Source organism: Vulpes vulpes, chromosome 10 (genome assembly GCF_048418805.1).
Source record: "Vulpes vulpes isolate BD-2025 chromosome 10, VulVul3, whole genome shotgun sequence".
NCBI lineage: Eukaryota > Metazoa > Chordata > Mammalia > Carnivora > Canidae > Vulpes > Vulpes vulpes.
Genome location: NC_132789.1, coordinates 73,586,461 through 73,605,397, shown reverse-complemented (window position 1 = coordinate 73,605,397; position 18,937 = coordinate 73,586,461). Strand labels below are relative to the sequence as shown.

Sequence of the window (18,937 nt, the reverse complement as noted above, 5' to 3'; positions counted from 1 at the left end):
CACTGTCACAAGTGTTCAAAGCTTTCTCCACTCCTTCCGACTCCAAGACTTCTAATCCCATACTTTCCCTATTGATGACCTTGCAATCCATTTCACTGAAAAAAAAATCAAAACAATCGGAAGAGAAGTCCCAAGTGATCCCACCTGCCTGCCCACCTACATTTGTAGCCATATATTTACCTCCCCTTGTAGCCATATACGTTAACTTTCCATACTCCTACTTAGGGCTGACCTCTTCATTTGTCTACTACATCGTATTGCCTCCACCTACTCAAATTCATGGTCCCAGCTATTCTTTTCTCACTGCCATATTGTCAGTTTCTACTCTGTACTGGATTGTTCCCATCGCATGCCAATATGTTGTATATTTTCAATCTTTTTTTTTTTCTTTTTCAATTTTTTTTCAATATTCTATTTGTTTATTCATGAGAGACACACAGAGAGAGGCAGAGACACAGGCAGAGGGAGAAGCAGGCTCCCTGCAAAGAACCTGGTGTGGGACTCGATCCCAGAACCCTGAGATCACGACCTGAGCCAAAGGCAGACACTCAACCGCTGAGCCACCCAGGTGCCTCATATATTTTCAATCTTAAAAAAAAAAACAAAACAAAATACCTTGACCTCATTCCCCACCTTGTGATACTTCTCGATTTTGATTTCTCATCTTTGAGAGGGCGGTTTATGGCATGCTGTCAGTATGCTCTCCTTTCTAATCCTCTCCTGAAGCCACTACCCTATCAATATTTGTGACCTCAATGTCCTTAAGCCAATAGCTGGTTCTTCCTTGAGCCATCAGCAGCCTGGAAATAATTTCTCCACTTGCCATTTAGAACAGCACATATACCTGGTTTTCATTCTCTTTCTCTGACCATCGCTTCCCAGTGTTTTGTGCTCTCTTTCCCATTTCCCTGACTCCCAGGTGGTGGAGTACTTTAGGAAGCAGTTGAGTTTTCCTTTCCTTTTTTTTTTTTTTTTTTAATATTTTATTTATTTATTTGAGAGAGAGAGAGAGTGAGTTAGAGAGAGAACATGAGAAAGGGCAGAGGGAGAGGGAGAAGCAGACTCCCCACTGAGCAGGGAGCCCGAGTTGGGGCTCCATCCCAGAACCCTGGGATCATGACCTGAGCTGAAGGCAGATGCTGCACCAGCTGAGCCACCCAGGCGACTCTTACTCATTTTCAAGTACACAGTGTGATAGTGTCTAGTGTGTTCCCATTGTGACATAATCAATGTCTAAAACCTTTTCATCTTGCAAACCTGAAACTGTAGACCCATTAAACATAGCTTCCCGTTCCCCCTAGCCCCTGGCAACCATCATTCTACATTCGATTTCTATGAAGTTGACTACTTTAGATACCTCATGGAAGTGGAGTCATACAGTATTTACCTTTTTGTGACTGGCTTATTTCACTTAGCATAACGTCCTCAGGGTTCAGCATTTATATCATGTGATAGGATTTCCTTCCTTTTCAAGGCTGGATAATATTCCCTTGTAAAAGAGAGTGCTTTTCTTAAAACCATTATCTGTTGAAGGACATTGGGGTTGCCCCCACCACTTGGCTATCATGAATAATAAGAATTTACATTTTTTAACTATTAAAAACAAATCAAAGGAGGAATAATATTTTATAACATGAAAGAATTATATGAAATTCACATTTCAGTGTCCATAAACAAAGTTCTCTTAGAATACAGCCCTGCTCATTCACTTTTGTATTATTAAGCTGCTTTTGCACCACCATGGCATAGTTGAATAGTTGTGACAGACCATGCGGTCTTCAAGCTGGAAATATTTACTTTCTGACTCCTTGCAGAAGAGTTTGTCAATCTCTGGCATAGGCCATCTGAGACAAAGGAGATTCTGCTCTGTTTTTTGGTTTGGTTTGAATTGCATTTTCTCCCTTGTTCCAGAAAAGGGCCCTTCCTTGCCACATTAGTAAAAATCTAGGTGACTTTAACACACTCTACATCCAGGAACTTCATCTTCCAAGGAAACGAAGTCATTGTGCTTCATTTAATTCTTCTTATTTGTCTTCTGATAGGTGGAGAATAGCTGGCTTACACTGTCCTGGCCTCTGAGACAGTCTTCCTAGTCTCTGACCAGACCTGAGCCCTTCTTCCTGTTGGTTCTCAGCCCTGGTGACATATCAAAACCACATGTACTGGGGCCTCCCCGCTGAGAATCTGAGGTTGAGCCTAGGATCCATAGTTCTCCACCCAGGCAACGTTTCTCCTCGTGAAACCCTTGTCAGTGTCCTCCTCAGCCCTTGTGGTCAGCTCAGACGCTGTCTCCTTTGAGAAGTCTCCCAAGATCCACCAGATGAAGTACATGGGCCATTTCTCTTAAACTCCCAGATCATCGTGTTTGAACTTTATGGCTCAGCATTATTTATCCGACTGTTGCTCCCCTCCACATTCTATCTCTAGATCACCAACGCCTGCCAAAAAATGCTAAATGGCCATTGTTGAATCAATCAGTTCATCAATAATAATTTTTTTGAGATACCATAAAATTTTGTAAGTGATGTTGGACAGTACTGAGATATGAACAATCACCAGGGGGGAAAACAATCACTGGCTTCTGGAGGGCATTAAAACAGATTCCAAGCCTCAGATTTTTGCATTTGAAAACTGACTGAAATTCACTAACACTGGAACTTCCATACTCAGCCCCAAATTTACACTCTACCAGTAGAGTGGAAGGGAGGATAAAACATGGTGTTAGGATGTCACAACACCACACTATGAGTCATGGCTGTAATTTCCAGGATGAGTAGAGCGAGACACTGTCCTGACCAGCTGCTGCTCAAAATCACTTCCTACATATAGCAAATAGTCTCAGGTCTTTTCTTTTACAGTGATGCCCAGAGTTCCTGTGTAAACAACTGCTTTGGATTTTAAATGCGCAGATCAAGAAAATGGGGCATTTTCTCTCTTGCTTTGATCCTAGGTGTTGCACAGGACTCTGCGGGGAAGACAGTGGAGCCCAGGAAGCACCTGGTGGGTAGGACATCACGCTGGGCATTAATGGCCAAGTTAGGTAAGCAGCTTATTCAGGGGGTTTCAAAACTAACTCCTTCATGGTAGAAACAGCTAAGAGGTTGATTATCACCTTTTAAAAATCCCTGAAACTCAAAAGAGAATAGTAATTTGAGAGCAGCAAAGGAAGGCCTGGGGCCACAGAGAAGCTTGCCAGAGATAATAGTAGAGTAGGAGTCTTCAGAGCAAGAAGTTCCTGGGCCAAGCACAATGACTTCAATCCCTTCTCACGGGCCTGTTCACATGGGTTGATAGGCTTTGTCTCCAGAGGCTAGAGCCCAGCGAGAGTTTTGATGCAAAAATCAGAATAAATGAAATTGATTCACGTGAAGCTGCAGGATATTCCGAAACCAAGCACTTCCTCCCATGGGAGCCCAGCACAGAGATGGGGAGAGGGCGTTTCCCCCACAGTGGCATCGAACCTGGCACTCCTTGCCCTCATGAGGAAGCCCTGGAACAAGGAAGCCAGAGAAGAAAGAACATGAGCAAACAGGCTCCTCAGACATAGGGGGACACCCCGATTCCCTCCTGTTTCTATATGGAAGGATCTCCAGTGAGAAAGAGAGAAGGAAGGTCTCTGACAGGGCCTCATGTGTGTGATGAGGCTCTGCATGTAACCCAAAGGTGGAGAAGAAAAACACCATTGTGCAGGCTGCTGGCAGGAGCCAGGCACCATGGTTTGAAGGTAAGAGAAGCTCGATGATGTCAGGCTGTTGAATGAGCTTTAAATTTACCAGCTTCTGTAGGGCCTTGTGAGGGTTCTGAGGACAGATGCTAGAGTGAAACGAAGGGGAGTAGCATCTCCTCCCTGGAAAAGGTCAGTCAATACTCTTAACAAGGGGTGAGAGTTGATAATACTACATTCATCCCCCTTCAGCCAGCCCCATGGCAACATATATTTGTTGAATAAATGCCATGGATACTCAAGGAGGAAAAACTATTATTAGAGAATATATGTAATACCTCAATTCAAAAAGTGCCATCGAAGAGACGAATCAACTGGTCTCGAATAGAGTGAATCCTGTTTTATGTCTGATACAACCTGAGGCATAGAGATATTAAGCGACCTAGTTCAAGGTCACACAGTAAACGATGGGCTGCTGTTAAAATCCAGGTTTTCGGGACCCCTGGGTGGCTCAGCGGTTGAGCATCTACCTTGGGCTCAGGGTGTGATCCCGGGATTCCAGGATTGAGTCCCACCTCGGGCTCCCCGTGGGGAGCCTGCTTCTCCCTCTGCCTGTGTCTCTGCCTCTCTCTGTGTGTCTCTCATGAATAAATAAATAAAATCTTTAAAAAATTATAATAAAATCCAGGTTTTCTGGCCAAAAAATCTAACTCCTTTCCACAAATCTTTGCTGTGTGACAACAGAGGACCCCAGTTCGTAAAGAAAAAGAGCACAGGAGGGAGGGGCAGAGAAACCACCGGGAGCCAAGGTTCTCCCACCAACTTGTCTTTCCCCCTTCCCTAGATTCAGCCTCTGCCCCTGGAAATCGGTGCACTGAGGGCGTTGCACCCGAAAGCGTCGCACATACTTCCCAGCTTGTTAGCTCACCATCGCCATCCCAGCGACTCCAAGCGATTCTTCTTGGGGAGCCCATGCCCAGAATCCCCTCAGGGAAAGGTGGGGGCGTTTCAATCTGCCCCCTAGAGCAGCGGACTGAGACCGTTCCCTCCAGCCTACAAGAGGACACAGAGTTGGCATCTGAACCTGATGCACACATGTATGGACTTGAAACAGGTCTCAGAAAACAGGTTCTTTTCACCTTTTTTGAAACTTTTACTGTATGACACATGTGATATTGATATTTTCCATCCTTTTTGTTTAGGAGACATCGGTTGTCGCCCACCAATTTGATTTTATGATCGGTGTGAGACACACAGAGAGTTTGGAAAGCTGGGAGTTGAGAGGTGGGACGGGGCGGAGCAGGACAGGATCACAGAGGTCAGGGAGGGCAGCCAGGGGCCAAGGGCGAGCATGTGGCCACCTACGTGTGAGTCTGTGTCCTTCTAAACATCTCCTCTCACCTTCTCGTTGTCTTCCCTCCCACCAAGCACCTTCCCACCTCTGTCAGGAAGGCAACTTCCCCAAGTGCAATATTGCAAGGGTACTTGTAGGTGGGCGGGGAGATGGGGCAACTGAGTGATGGGCATGAAGGAAGACACGTGATGCAATGAGTGCCGGGTGTTAGACACAACCACCAAATTGTTGAACCCTACATCTGACACAAGTGATGTTCTATATGTTGGCTGATTGCATTTAAGTTAAAAAAAATAAATAGATTCAGTGGCTTGCAACTGAATAAATAAATAGTCCTTTTAAATGCCCTAGCTTGGCTTCTCACTGGTTAATCAGCTGCTCAGTCAACGAGTTTCTTGAGGAGCACTCACTCGTGGACATCGCAAGCTGCCATTCTTATTGTGGGACATGTGATATTTTAAGGGGGTGGCACATGGCATGGTCAGGGGTTCACCAGGTAAAGGCTGACTTAGCTAGTGGTCTGTGGATAGTATCACCTTGGTGATGGTCCGAGCTTGTGCTGGCAGGTAGAGAAAGTGGGCCTTATGCTTCTGACCGTGGCCTTTCGGTCTTGGGCCTCACCACACAGGGCTTCACAGATAGCGCTAATATTATTACCAAATGACCTTACTTAGGCAGTTACAGAAATAGCCCAACAAACCTGATAGAAGGCATTTGTCATTCATCTTTAAATTTCCATCCTATTCTCCAACTACACCACTGAAAGTGCGCCACTATTTTTGTGGGTCCCTAATTTACACATTGCCGGGACAATAATATTGCATTGTGTTTTCTATGTAAAAAGCCACAGTTGGTTCAAGGCAAACAATTAAAATACACCACAAGTTTTAGAACTAGCTTTTAGCATTTGTTCAATTTATAATATACTCAGAACCTCAGAGAATAGTCATGGTCTATGGCTCCCTCAACTCTGAGAGGCCCACCCCCAGTGAGGAACAGATTTTTGGTGACACAATTTTCTGGGTATATCTGCAAGTGGATTCACCTATAATAGAGAACATTCCTTTCTCAGAATGATTGAAATGCTTGCCTCTTCTGCCCAGAGGACCCCCTCAGTAACCAGAAAGCCAAATTAACATTTGAGACTTGGTTGCTTGGTGATCAACAATAAAAGCACCAGGAAGTGAATATCTTGTCATAGAAAGTACTCTCTGGTAACCAGAAAATACCCATTCCCCGCATACATTGTCCCAGACTCTACATTCTGCTGGACAGTCAGGCCAAAGATGGCCTTTCTCTCTGTGCTCTTCTTGACCACATGATGTTCAGACTGAATGTTCTTTCTTCAGACACTAAACTCCAGTCAAGAGCTGTTCTAGGAGACCTTGAAGATGTCTGTGTTCTTCCCATCACATGTAGAGTTCATTTGTTTAGTTTAATTTTCCAAGAGAAATCTTACTTCCAAGCCCCAAGTCAAACCTCCCTGTAGGCACCACATACTCCCAACGTGACATGGTGCCTGACCTGGGGGATTTACCAAGCTAAAATGGTAGGTTAAACCAAGAAATCTGTCCTAATCAGATAAACTGGATGTAGTATGGTTTGGTGGAGAGAGCCCTGGATTCAAGAGCTTCCAGCCCTGTCATGTGATTTGGGGAAAACACTCGGCCTCCTGTCTTGAAAATAGTGGGCCAGAGGTGGGAGGTGGTTCAGAAAACTTCTCATGCTTGGGACTCAGTCATTCATTCATCAGATATGATTAGTGCCTCTTATGTGCCAGGGGCTGTGCCACAACTAAATGGCAAGATGAGTAAGATATGAATTCTGCCTTCCAGGGACTTCCAATCTATAGCTTCCAGCTTTAAAATTTCATGCTTCAAAGTACGATGACAATCAGAGAGATTTATTAGCACAGGGGTAGATTGACCAGCTTAGTAAGGCCACGTGCTACTTGGGAAGGGCTCCCACAGTGGATTAGATGGTTCTGGATTCAAATTTGGTCCCATAGCCTTGAACAAGTTCCTTTATCTCTTTCAGTTCCATTTCTTCTATAGAATGGGTGTAACAAGATTTACTTTGAAGCATTGGGAGGAATAGAGCTAAGATACACAAAGTACCCCCCACATAGTGAACATTCAATGAACCACCTCTCCCAATTTCACTCTTGACCCTCAACATCCATTCTCCATCCAGGGAGCCAGACTGATTTTTTAATTGATCTTAAACATGTAAATGGTATTCTATCACTTAGAACCCTCCTATGAACCATCCAGGTGTGTAGGTTCTGGGCTCCATATATGGGGGCCCTACAGGGCCCTGCATGATCTGGCCTCTGCCTCCCTCTACCCCTCACCACTCCTTCCAAGAGACCACATGCATCCTCTTTGCTTTCTCAAATATGGTTAAGTTTACCTCAGGGCCTTTGCTCTTTTCATTTCCCAAAGAATTATTGGCTCCTCACCAATCAGATTTCAGCTTAAAAGTCGTAAGGTCAAAGAGGCCTCTTGTGGCCATATACCCCTCAGTCCAGTCACCTCTATCACATTTTCCTGTTTCGTTTTTGTAACACCAGCCCCAAATCCTCTTATTTGCTTCCTAGAGTATTGTCTGCTCCGTGTCCCTCAAGAATATAAATTCCCCAGGGGTAGATTCCCTGTTTTATTCACTGTATCCCTAAAACAGAATCAATGCCTGGCCCATAATAGGCACTCAATAAGTAGTTTTTTAATTTAGGGTGTTGTAATTATTACCTTTATCGTTGATGGCTGCAATTTATCTGACAATCTTTATTCCTCTGATAACGTCTGAATCTTGAGCCGGAAGAGGAACTAGGTTTATGCCTGAAACACAAGGTTGAGGAGGACTAATGAGAAACTCAGTAATCAAGAGGAAGGAGAGTGTGGGCCTGGGGGGAGAGGGGCTTACAAGGCAATGATGAGACTGTTGGATTCTTTTTTAAGATTTTTTTTTATTTATTCATGAGAGACAGAGAGAGAGAGAGAGAGAAGCAGAGACACAGGAAGAGGGAGAAGCAGGCTCCATGCAGGGAGCCCGATGTGGGACTTAATCCCGGGTCTCCAGGATCACGCCCTGGGCTGAGGGTGACGCTAAACCTCTGGGCCAGCCGGGCTGCCCGAGACTGTTGAATTTTAAGCTAATAGGCCTTAATGCTAGGCCTAATTTTACCACAAGCTACCCCAATCCTTAACTCTTCAGACCTTAGTTTCTTCGTATGTATAATAAAGAAAAGTTTAGAACCAACTAGCCTGAAAAGGTCTCCAACTGTGTGCCTTTGGGACAGGGCCTTCTGTGGGAGCCCAGAAAAATACTTGTGTGAGATGCTACAGAAAAGCAGCTAAGAGGGGAGTGGTGAGTGGAAGCCTCCTGGTGCGTACCCACTCAGATGCACTGTACCGCCAGCCCTTCCCTTGGGGCTTGCTTCCCAGACAGGGCCTGGCACAAGGCAATGGCTCACAAAGTATTGACTGAGTGAATGAATGGAACCACAGAGAGAGAGAGAACTGACAACTCAGTGACTCAGAAGGAAGGACCACTGAGTCATCATGCCACTTCCTGTCTTGCTCAGTGTCCTCCAAGCCAAGTCCTAAGAGGGTGGGAAGGTGGCAAAGAGTTTTAGCTCTCGTGAGTCCACATGCAACAGCACCCCACAGAAAAGGCCCTCGGGGTCAAGGGTGTGGGGGGCAGGGGAGGGAACAAAATGGTCTTAACCTTTGAGTTCCTAGCAACAAACCCTAACATACAACTGAAAGATCATACAGCCTGATTCCTTTTTCAGAGCAATCAAGTCATTTTCTAGAATGTCAGCTATAAAAGGGGCTGTCTCAACTATCTAGTCTTGTGTAACAAAGCACCACTTAGTTGATTAAAGCAATAGCCATTTTATTTGTTCACAGTTCTGTGGGTCAGCAATTTTGGCTGGGCTCAGCGGAGCGGTTCCACTATGCTTTTGCATGGGATCACTCGTGTAACTGTTCATCCAGCGACTTAACCGGGGTTCGGTGGTCTAACTCCATGTCTGCTGGTTGCTATTGGCTTCTTGCTGAGCCTTTCTCTCCACATGATCTCATCTTCAAAGAGGCTGGTCTGGGCCTGTTCGCGTGGCTGCAGCATCATTCCAAGAGGGTGGTAGCAGGCACCGCAATTGTGGGACCCAGGAAATTTAACAAAATCCCCTACCCCTGGACAAGCAGAGCAGGATTGACTCTACTTTGTGCTGCACCTGCCTTGTGCTGACCTGCTTATTACTTAGGGCACTGCCCCACCCTAGTCAAGCCCAGGGCACACCCTAATCGGAAATCCGGCTCAGTGATAGGCCAGTTCAAATGGATACTTTAAGGTAAAATGTAATTCAATTGGCCACCTGCGAGTGGACCAGCATGACTGTGCAACTTTCTGCGTATCCCATTGGCCACTGGCCCCTATAAAGTTGCTAAGCCTCTTAGTCTCCAGGTCCAAGTCCTGCTCCACTGAGGGTATACTTGGACCCAAGCTCGAGCTTGTAAATAAACCCTCTTGTGTTTGCATCGGTGTCGGCTCCTCGGTGGTTTCTCGGATTCGCGATCTTGGGCACAACAGCAAGGCCTCTTAATGCTTAGACCCAAACACAGCGTCACTTGTACTCCATTCTATTAGTCAGACCAAGTCACAGCACTAGCCCAGGTTCAAGGGGAAGCAAAATAGGTGCTACCTCCCGATAGGAGAGGGAGCAAGCTTACACTACGAGGGAGACAAACATGTAGGGATGGAAGAAATTGTGGTCATCTCTGCTAACAACCTACTGCAGAAGCCTTGAGGCTCATGCGGGCCCTCATCATACACACACAGGTTAGGTGACTTGGTCAACTTCAGAGAGTTAGTGGCATATGCGGGATGGGAACTTGCATCTCAGTCCAGTGTTCCACACCTTCAAGGATCTCTTCCATTTGCAGCCTTATCTTCTTTATCCAAACCTACTGACAGAACCAGTCTCCAGAAGCACCCTACTTCTCAGCCTTCCCACTTTGGATTTGCAGACCAACCCAGTGACAGACTGAGGAACACAGTCCTGTTTCCAAGCCTACAACTGCATGAGTTCCATGGGTCTCCTTGATAGCAATGGAGATTCCAGTCCATCTTCTAGTCCCCGGGGAGCTGGTCAGGCCCCAAGCTACAGGTAGATTTGACAGCAAAAGCTCATTTCACTGGGCTCCGTTACAGTCATTTAATGAAATAGCACTTAGTAGTTACAGTTTTTTTTTTTAAATTTTTATTTATTTATGATAGTCGCAGAGAGAAAGATCGAGAGAGGCAGAGACACAGGCAGAGGGAGAAGGCAGGCTCCATGCACCGGGAACCTGATGTGGGATTCGATCCGGGGTCTCCAGGATCGTGCCCTGGGCCAAAGGCCGGCGCCAAACCGCTGCACCACCCAGGGATCCCCCAGTAGTTACAGTTTTAAAAGCAATATGTACCCAGAATATCTTGGAAAGGTAGTAAACCAATCTGTTAGACACAATATGACTATCAAGAAATAAATAAAATAAAATAAAATAAAATAAAATAAAATATAAAAAATAAAATAAAATAAATGTAAAAAAAGAAATAGTTCACCAGAACAGCTTCTGAAAATGAAGGCTGAGGGAATAATCATCATCTAATATTTATTGAGCTTTAACTCCCTCCAAGCATTGGCTCAGCATTTACATGGACCAGCTCATTCATTCTCACAGCGACTACATGATGGAGGTATTATTGCCACCCCTGTTCATAAAACTGCTCTCTTCAATGACACCTTTGTGTCCAATCACCAAATCCAAGGTCTTATTTACAGCCTTTAGCCTTTTCAACTCTGCATGATTCGACAATACTTATCTATTCCACACAGTCGTTCTGTTGGGTGACAAGACCTGGTCTAGGTGCAGGTGTTAATCACAGTAAACCACTCAAAAACATTTCTTGCCCTCGCAGACCTTCTTGTCTGGTGAGATGATAGGCACTGAATAAGCAGCAGCCTGCAGGATGGGTGTTACAAAGAGGGAGGTGTGGGGGCGCCTGGGTGGCTCCATCAGTTAAGTGTATGACTCTTGGTTTTGGCTCAGGTCATGATCGATCTCAGGGTCCCAAGACTGAGCCCTGGGTTGGGCTCTGTGCTCAGTGAGGAGTGGGCTTAAGGTTCCCTCTCCCTCTCCCTCTGCCCCTCCCACTCGTGCTCTCTCTCTCTCAAATAAACCAATCTTAAAAAAAGGGGGGGGGCATGTGGAGAAGCCCTCTAAAAAGTGAGTCTTTCCTCCTTTGGTTTCTCGGAATTGAAATTGTCCAGATTTTAGTTCCTACTTACTGACCACTCCTTCGCTGTTTCCTTTTCTTCCACAGGACCCTTCAGGCCCGGCATTCTCCAGGGACCTGTCCTCACAGCTCTTTCTTTCCTCTCATTCCATTGCTGAAGCTGTTAGTCCTGCTTCGGCCTTCAGGCCTGCTCCACCCCAGGTCTGGATCATGTCTTCTTCCCTCCCAGTTCCTTGTGGTTCCCTATGCTTCCCCGGGAGCCCTCCTGTAACTCGTGGCTTCAACCCCTGCCAAGGAATCCTGAACCCCACCTCCGGCCACATCCCAGTCCCAGCTCTGTGTGGGGCACTGAGACCCGCACATCCAGGATCACCAGGTCCATTCATACCCCCTTGTTGATACTTTTCTCTCTGCTTCCATCAACCCTTGCCTCTCCAGCAGGCTAGAAACCCCATTCACCCTCAGGGCACAGGGCTGCACCCCAGGTGGTGCAACCGATGGATGCACCCTCCTTCCTCTGACCTTGACTCTTTCTCCACCCCTCCCTCCTTCCCCATCTATATCACCTTCTAGAATCCTTAGCTTTGTCTGGGGCTGCCTCTGCCACACTGTGTGCTCCCAAAAGGCAGAGACCAGGTCCTGTAAGTCTTGCACAGCCGAAAATGCCCAAATACCATTTATTGAGCTATTGAATTCAATTTGGACTTAGGAAACTTTTTCAATTCCCCAGTTGAAATCGATGCTTTTGAAATGAGACCACAAGTCCTTCAGCATTCCTGTAGGGTTAGCTGAGTGTGCCTGTCTCAGTCACAAGACTGCAGGCAAACAAGCTCTTTGCTGACACTGCTCCGCCATTTTATTTGTCTTTTATCCACCAATACCCTCCACTGGGAAACATATAATGAAAAAGTTTGTGGTCCAGAGTCATTTCGCTACCTTGGCCCATCCTTGGCCAAATGGTCATTCATTACTTATTTAACAAGTACTAATTGAGTGCCTTCTTTGTGCCAGGCATTGTTCAAGGAGAAATGCTGCCCTCAAGAAAATTAGGTTCTAATGAAGGACATGGATGATAAACAAGCGAATAAATAACAAGAAAACATCAGATTGGTAGGTGCTACAAAAGGAATAAACGGGGTGATAATATAGAATGTCAGGGGCTCCCTAGTGGCTCAGTTGGTTAAGCGTCCGCCTTTGCTCAGGTGATGATCCCAGGGTCCTGGGCTCGGGCTCCCTGCTCAGCGAGGAGTCTGCTTCTCCCTCTCCCCTTCCCCCTGCTCCTGCACATGCGCTCTCTCCCTCCCTCTCAAATAAACACATAATTTTTAAAAATCTAAAAAAAAGAATGTCAGAAGGAGGGATGCCATTTTAGCAGGCATGATAGAAGGAACCAGGCACAAAGTTGCAGAAAGAACTCCAGGAGGAGAACAGAAAGGGTAACAAACCCGATGCAGGAAAAAAAAAAAAAAGACCACAGGCATACCTGCGAAATAGAGAGAAGCGCAAATGTGCATTGGGTGGAATGAACATTGGTAGAAGACAGCAGTGGAGAGGTAAGCCGGGGCCAGGGCAGGTGGAGTCCTGCAGGCACTCAGGGACTTCTGGTTTTATTAAGAGCCAAATAAGGAGCTCTTAAAGGATTTTATACACAGGAGAGACAAGATCTGATTGATTTTGTTAAAATGGCTCTCTGAAAAGAATGCACAGAGGGTGGAGTGAGGGCCGTAGGACCAGTTCCAGGATTGCTGCCGTGGGCCCGGCAAGTTCACTGGTGGCTTAGAGCAGGTGCTGGCTTGGGAAGGGGGACAAGACAGCTCCCGTAAGCACCTGGCTCCATCCAGTCAGTTCTCGGTACTGCCCTGGACCCTCCACCCAACCGGGAGGGTGCTCCAGGGCGCTGCCCAACCAAAGCACCCATGTGTGGCGGCCGAGAAACACCGGAGTTGGCCAACAGCCCACATCCTCTGGTCTCTGTCTCCTCGGCCTCTGGCCTCCTGGCTCAGCGCCCCCAGCCCACCCCCCAGCAGGGAAGCCCTGCCTCTGGGCCAGCCCTCCAGAGGAGCCCAGAGAGCTTGGCAGGGCCCGGATGCCGAGGCACCTGCGGAAGCCAGCAGGTGCTGGTGGTGCGGTGGACGGCTCCCGCCTCCCTGGGAGCCCAGCTCCCTTTCCCCTTTTTATTTATTTATTTATGAGAGACACACAGAGAGAGGCAGAGACACAGGCAGAGGGAGACACAGGCTCCCTGCAGAGAGCCCGACACGGGACTCGATCCCAGGATCCCGGGATCACGCCCTGAGCCGAAGGTGACGCTCAACCACTGGCTCCCCACGTGCCCGTTTCCTTCTGGATCTACTCTCAGACTACCTAAATGCTTCATTGTTGCCCTTGCTAAAACGCAGGTTGTTAGGTTGCTTTGCCCTGCAAAAGAGAAGAAATCAAAGGCAGTGGAAGTGAAGCGGCGAGCCGGGGCGAGGGGCTGCGGCCTGCCCACCTGGCCCGCCTGCTTCCTCACCTGTCGCCTCGCCTGGCCCCTCACACTCCTGCCTGGCCCAGCCCGCCTTCCTCCCACACATCTGGGGCTCTCCCCTGCTTACCTAACTTCTCCTTCAGGTCTTTGCTTTAATATCACTTCCTTCTAGAAGCTGTCCCTAAGGGCTGCCTGCCAGGCTACGTTAGAGCCCCTGATTAAGTGCATTCAAAGCACCTGGGACTTTTTCTTCATAGGATTCACAGTAATTATAATTACACACTTACCCAGCAGGGTGGAAACATATGCACCGTGGCTCAGGGTTCTCTAAATGATGAGCTAAATTTTTGTATTTGTCCAAGTGGTCTCATTTGCTCCCACTCCTGCTGATGGTGGGGTGTGGTGTGGGGGGAGGACTTCAACTTGCCAATGAAATGTAACAGCCTCTTCCAATTTCAAACCATCTGGTTAACTCGAGGTTGGAAGTTGCTGGCCTTGGGTACTCTCGGGCCACCATGGGCTACCACTGCTTCCATGTGAACAGTTTGGGGGTCAGCTCCATCCTCCAGGCCTTGATGGTAAGGCCACGTCTTAGGCTTGCTGGGGCAAGCCCCCAGCCTGGCATTCTGAGCCGTCTTGGGAGCATGTCATGAGGAACTTCTATACCCCCTACGCACCACCCACAAGCTGAAAGGAAGTGGGAAGCAATCTCAGGCCACTCTCTATGGAAACATGCTCAACACCGTTTCGAGTCCAGTGTGGCTGCCCCATGGTTTACGAGGTGCCCAGAGAGAGAATTTCCTCTATTAACCAAGTGGAAGACAGAGCCCAGTCTCCTGTGACCTGACTCCCCCTCAGCCACCTGGACTGTTCTGCATCCCTGCCCTGACGTTGGCTCAGGGACCAGAGTCTCTCTCTTCCTCCACTGCCCTGCTGGTGGGGCAGGATCCTCCCTTTCCTTCCAGTCTTGGGGGGCCTCTGGGAGCTGTGATGTGGTCTCTTGATTATGGGCTCACACTGAATAAAGCCCATGACCCAGGTTGGCCTCTCTGTAGGTTAAGAGCAAGCTTTAGAAATGAACCACCAGCTTCCCCCTGGCTGCCATACCCTTTACACTTTTTCTTTCTCCCATAAAGTTTTAGGATTACTTTCTTGTGGATTTAGAAACCAAGTCTGATTCCCACAGCTGAGCAGTGGGAATCTTTTTATCTTCTTTTTCCAAACTCGTGTCCAACCTTACTGAATCCACCCATTTGTGGGAAGGGACTACATGGTTTTCAGGACTAGCACCTCAGCTTAATGTCTTTAAAAAATAACTTCTTATTACAGTAGTTTATGCGAGTTTTTGCTGATGGCCTACCTACCTCTATAATCTCTTTTGCAGGGATCCCTGGGTGGCTCAGCAGTTTAACGCCTGCCTTTGGCCCAGGGCGCGATCCTGGAGTCCCGGGATCGAGTCCCACGTTGGGCTCCTGGCATGGAGCCTGCTTCTCCCTCCTCCTGTGTCTCTGCCTCTCTCTCTCTCTCTGTGTCTATCATAAATAAATAAATCTTTAAAAAAATATAATCTCTTTTGCTCAGTACTGTTCCTTGTGGCTAACATGTGATTAACATAGATTTTGTTGCATGATTTAAGCCAGTTGATAGAACTTGATAATAATGATGTCAAAATTGTCAGAGACCATTGAGATCATTTAGTCCAATTCTTTTATTTCAGGAGAAGAAACCTAAGGGCAGAGTGATTAAACACACTGTTCAAAGTCACACAGATACCGGCCGGTGTGGATCTTGAAACTTTCATTGTTCTACCCCCAATTTATCACTGTTTTCCAGGCCAGCTGCCTTCACATGGCATTTCGTTTGCCCGTGTGTCCTAAACCTGAACTATGTGGTTGCACAGAAAATTAGTTGCCTCGATAGGATGGTTTACAGAATTTCTTTCCCCTTCTCCTTGTCTTCCTCTAGCCTGTGTGGATACGTCGTTTTCAAAATGGAAACAGTTCATTTTTTCATGATTACCAAAGTTCAAACATTCTCGTAATAAAAAAACTGTAAGAAAATGTTTATATTTGTGTCTCTAGCATTTAACATAGTGCAAGCAAACACTGAATTTTTGCTGAGTATTAACGAAGAAAATAAAAAGTCATGCATAGTTGTGCTACCCAGAAATAATTATTCAGTATATGTGCTTTCTCTGTGTCATGTATAATAAAAGCAGGATTAGATATACATTTTTCTCTTACCAGATTCCTTAAACAAATACAGCAGAACATATCCAAATAATAAGTAGTGGTCCATTCAAGGGGGTCACCTGGAGAGGCGATATTCTTATTTGCGTGATGTTATTGTTGCTATGGAATTATCTTCCAAGATTGTTGCTAATTATTTTATTCTCAGTATGAACAAATATTTATCCTTTGATGGATTTTATTTGGAATAGGAATATCATTGGAATAATGCAGAAAAACTGGGTGTTACTGTTTTGGATAAAAAGCAGATGCGAATATAAAATGAGATTGACATTTGCCAGGTGTATGCTCATAAATTGCTTTGAAAATTAGCCCCCACAAGGAGTCCCAAAATGTTTCTGGCAGGGGCATCACAAGAAAAGGTGCACACCTTCCAAGGAGACCACTTAGAAAGTGATGATTTGCACGTGAATATAAAAATTCCTAAAAAAAAAATAAATAAAAATAAAAATTCCTGTAGATGGGTTTTAAATAAGGCAATCGTTTTTGCTTCATAGTAATATTTTGTACAAGATCAGACTCATAGAAAACTGTCTTTGTAGGGAACTTAGCTTGATAAGATTATTTTGTTTCGTTTTCAAGTAAACATTTTTAAGTCTTGCATGATCTGGGCTGGAGGCAATCAAGCTGGCTAGAGCGAGCTTTCTCCAGTGCCCCCTTTGAATTTGTTCATTATTGCTTTGCTTCTCTTCTCAATGTCTGTCTTTAATTTTTTGGTCCTTAGTAACAATCCACAAGAGGGGTGAGTCTCTTATATACTTCTGCACTTCTAGGATACATATTATCAGAGCAAAAATGCATCCTGGCTTCACTTGAGGAGGCCCAAATGTCTCCAGGGGCCAGGCTGGTCACATAGAGTGAGTGAGGAGGGTATCTGTAAGCAAGTACCAGCCTGATGACAGAAGGGGAATGACTGGCAGCCTCGGTGTTGGAAGGCAGTTGGGAATGGTGGGGACTGGGAAAGTCAAAGAACACATACCCATGCAAAGGAGGCTAACTTTTACCCCAGGGGAATGAACTCAAGATGATTAGAACTTCTGATCTTTCCTTTGGACAGGCTGGAACTCTGGGTTTTTATCTTACTTCTCTTGATTTTTAAGTGTCAACAAATAAATCAAACATACTAGAGAGGCAGAGGAGTATAAATGGCCAAGAACTTGAATTCTGGAGCCAGGCTGCTTGGGTTCAAATTCCACCTCTGCCTATTGATTAACTGTGCCACTTTAGGCAGGTTACTCAACTTCTCTGTGCCTTGGTTCCCTCATTTGTAAAATGAGGACAGTCATATAGTACCAGTCTGGTAGGTCTGAGGTGAATAACATGAGTTATATATATATGCACATGCCTGGTCTATAGTTAGTGCTACAGAAATGTTAGCTCTTGTTATTTAAAATGAGAAGTCATTGTGTGGGCTAAATAAAACATGTCTGCTGGCTGAATTCAGCCCATAGATTTCCAACCCGGGCGTTATGGTCTAGAAACAGGAAAGAGAGCTCTTGGTAACCTAAGACAGTTTGTATAAAATCATACTCAGTATCTCAGCATACTCCAAAGCACATCAAGAGTTTAAAATAGGCTGTAAAAGTCAATCTGACCCTTAGTAACTCTCCAAATTTCTGATGAGCACAGTGGTCACTGAGCTGATCCATGTGGGAGTGGGGGAGCGGCTTTCCATTTCACCTGGGCCAGGCTCCAGGGGCAGGCAGGCTAAGTTGTTAACATACTCTTTCTTTTCTTTTCTTTTCTTTTCTTTTCTTTTCTTTTCTTTTCTTTTCTTTTTTCTTTTCTTTTCTTTCTTTCTTTCTTTCTTTCTTTTCCTTTCCTTTGCTTTTCTCTTTCTCTTTCTTTATTTTTTCTTTTCTTTGTCTTTCTTTCTTTCTTTCTTTCTTTCTTTCTTTCTTTCTTTCTTTCTTTCTCTTTCTTCTTTCCTTCCTTCCTTTTTTCTTTTTTTATTCATGAGAGACACAGAGAGAGAGGCAGAGACACAGACAGAGGGAGAAGCAGGCTGTCTGTGGGGAGCCCAAAGCAGGACTCGATCCCAGGACCCTGGGATCATGCCCTGAGCCAAAGGCAGATGCTCAACCGCTTAGCCACCCAGGCGTCCCTGAGTTGTTAACATAGTGAATGAAACACCGCCATACTGATCCATAAACAGATGCTTTCCTAGCCGACCCCATCGTGACTGGTCTAGCCCAGCCACCCCAGCCTCTCCCCCAGTGACCCCTGGTCCTCCCACCCTGCCTCTGCTCTGTGACATCTGTTCTGATTGGTTAGTGTCCACTTCATACCGATTGTTAAATATCTTGCTTATCACCCCTGCAATTGGGTGCAGTGAACCAAATAAATTGCCAATTCAACCATGAAAAGGTTTGCCTTTCAAAAATCTGTTATTTAACCTCCTTAAGCCTTAGTTTTCTCATCTGTAAAATAGGGATAATATTAGTGACTATCTCGTGTTATGATAAATGAGACAATCCAGGTAAAGTGCTTAGCAGTGCCTGGCACATGCCAACCCTCTCTCCATAAATGCTAGCTGTCATCAGTGTTAATTTAGGTTCTATACCACTAGGTGAAGGTCATGCCTCGAATCTCCTGTAGCCTCAGGAAGGCTTAATCTTGTTCAGATAGGCTTGTTATTCAAGACCTATGGATTTACAGTTATATATAACTCTAACTGTATATAGTTACATTTTATTAATTATTGTAAATTATAGAAGCATAGAAACACATTATAATTTTGACAATAGGGGATCCCTGGGTGGCGCAGTGGTTTAGCGCCTGCCTTTGGCCCAGGGCGCGATCCTGGAGACCCGGGATCGAATCCCACGTCAGGCTCCCTGCATGGAGCCTGCTTCTCCCTCTGCCTATGTCTCTGCCTCTCTCTCTCTCTCTCTCTCTCTCTCTCTCTCTCTGTGTGA

At 45.9% G+C, this 18,937-nt stretch overlaps 1 long non-coding RNA gene across 1 annotated transcript in view; it reads right to left on the bottom strand.

The window, feature by feature from the left end:
• Positions 1 to 1,607: 1,607 nt before the first annotated feature.
• LOC112930724 (uncharacterized) overlaps positions 1,608 to 18,937 on the bottom strand; it is a 116,127-nt gene continuing 98,797 nt past the window's right edge. Inside the window, exons 2-4 of the long non-coding RNA XR_011994914.1 lie at positions 7,769 to 7,858; positions 4,593 to 4,717; positions 1,608 to 3,490 (exon numbers count right to left, since the gene is read on the bottom strand). This is a non-coding gene — a long non-coding RNA (uncharacterized lncRNA). The remainder of the gene's footprint in view (positions 3,491 to 4,592; positions 4,718 to 7,768; positions 7,859 to 18,937) is intronic.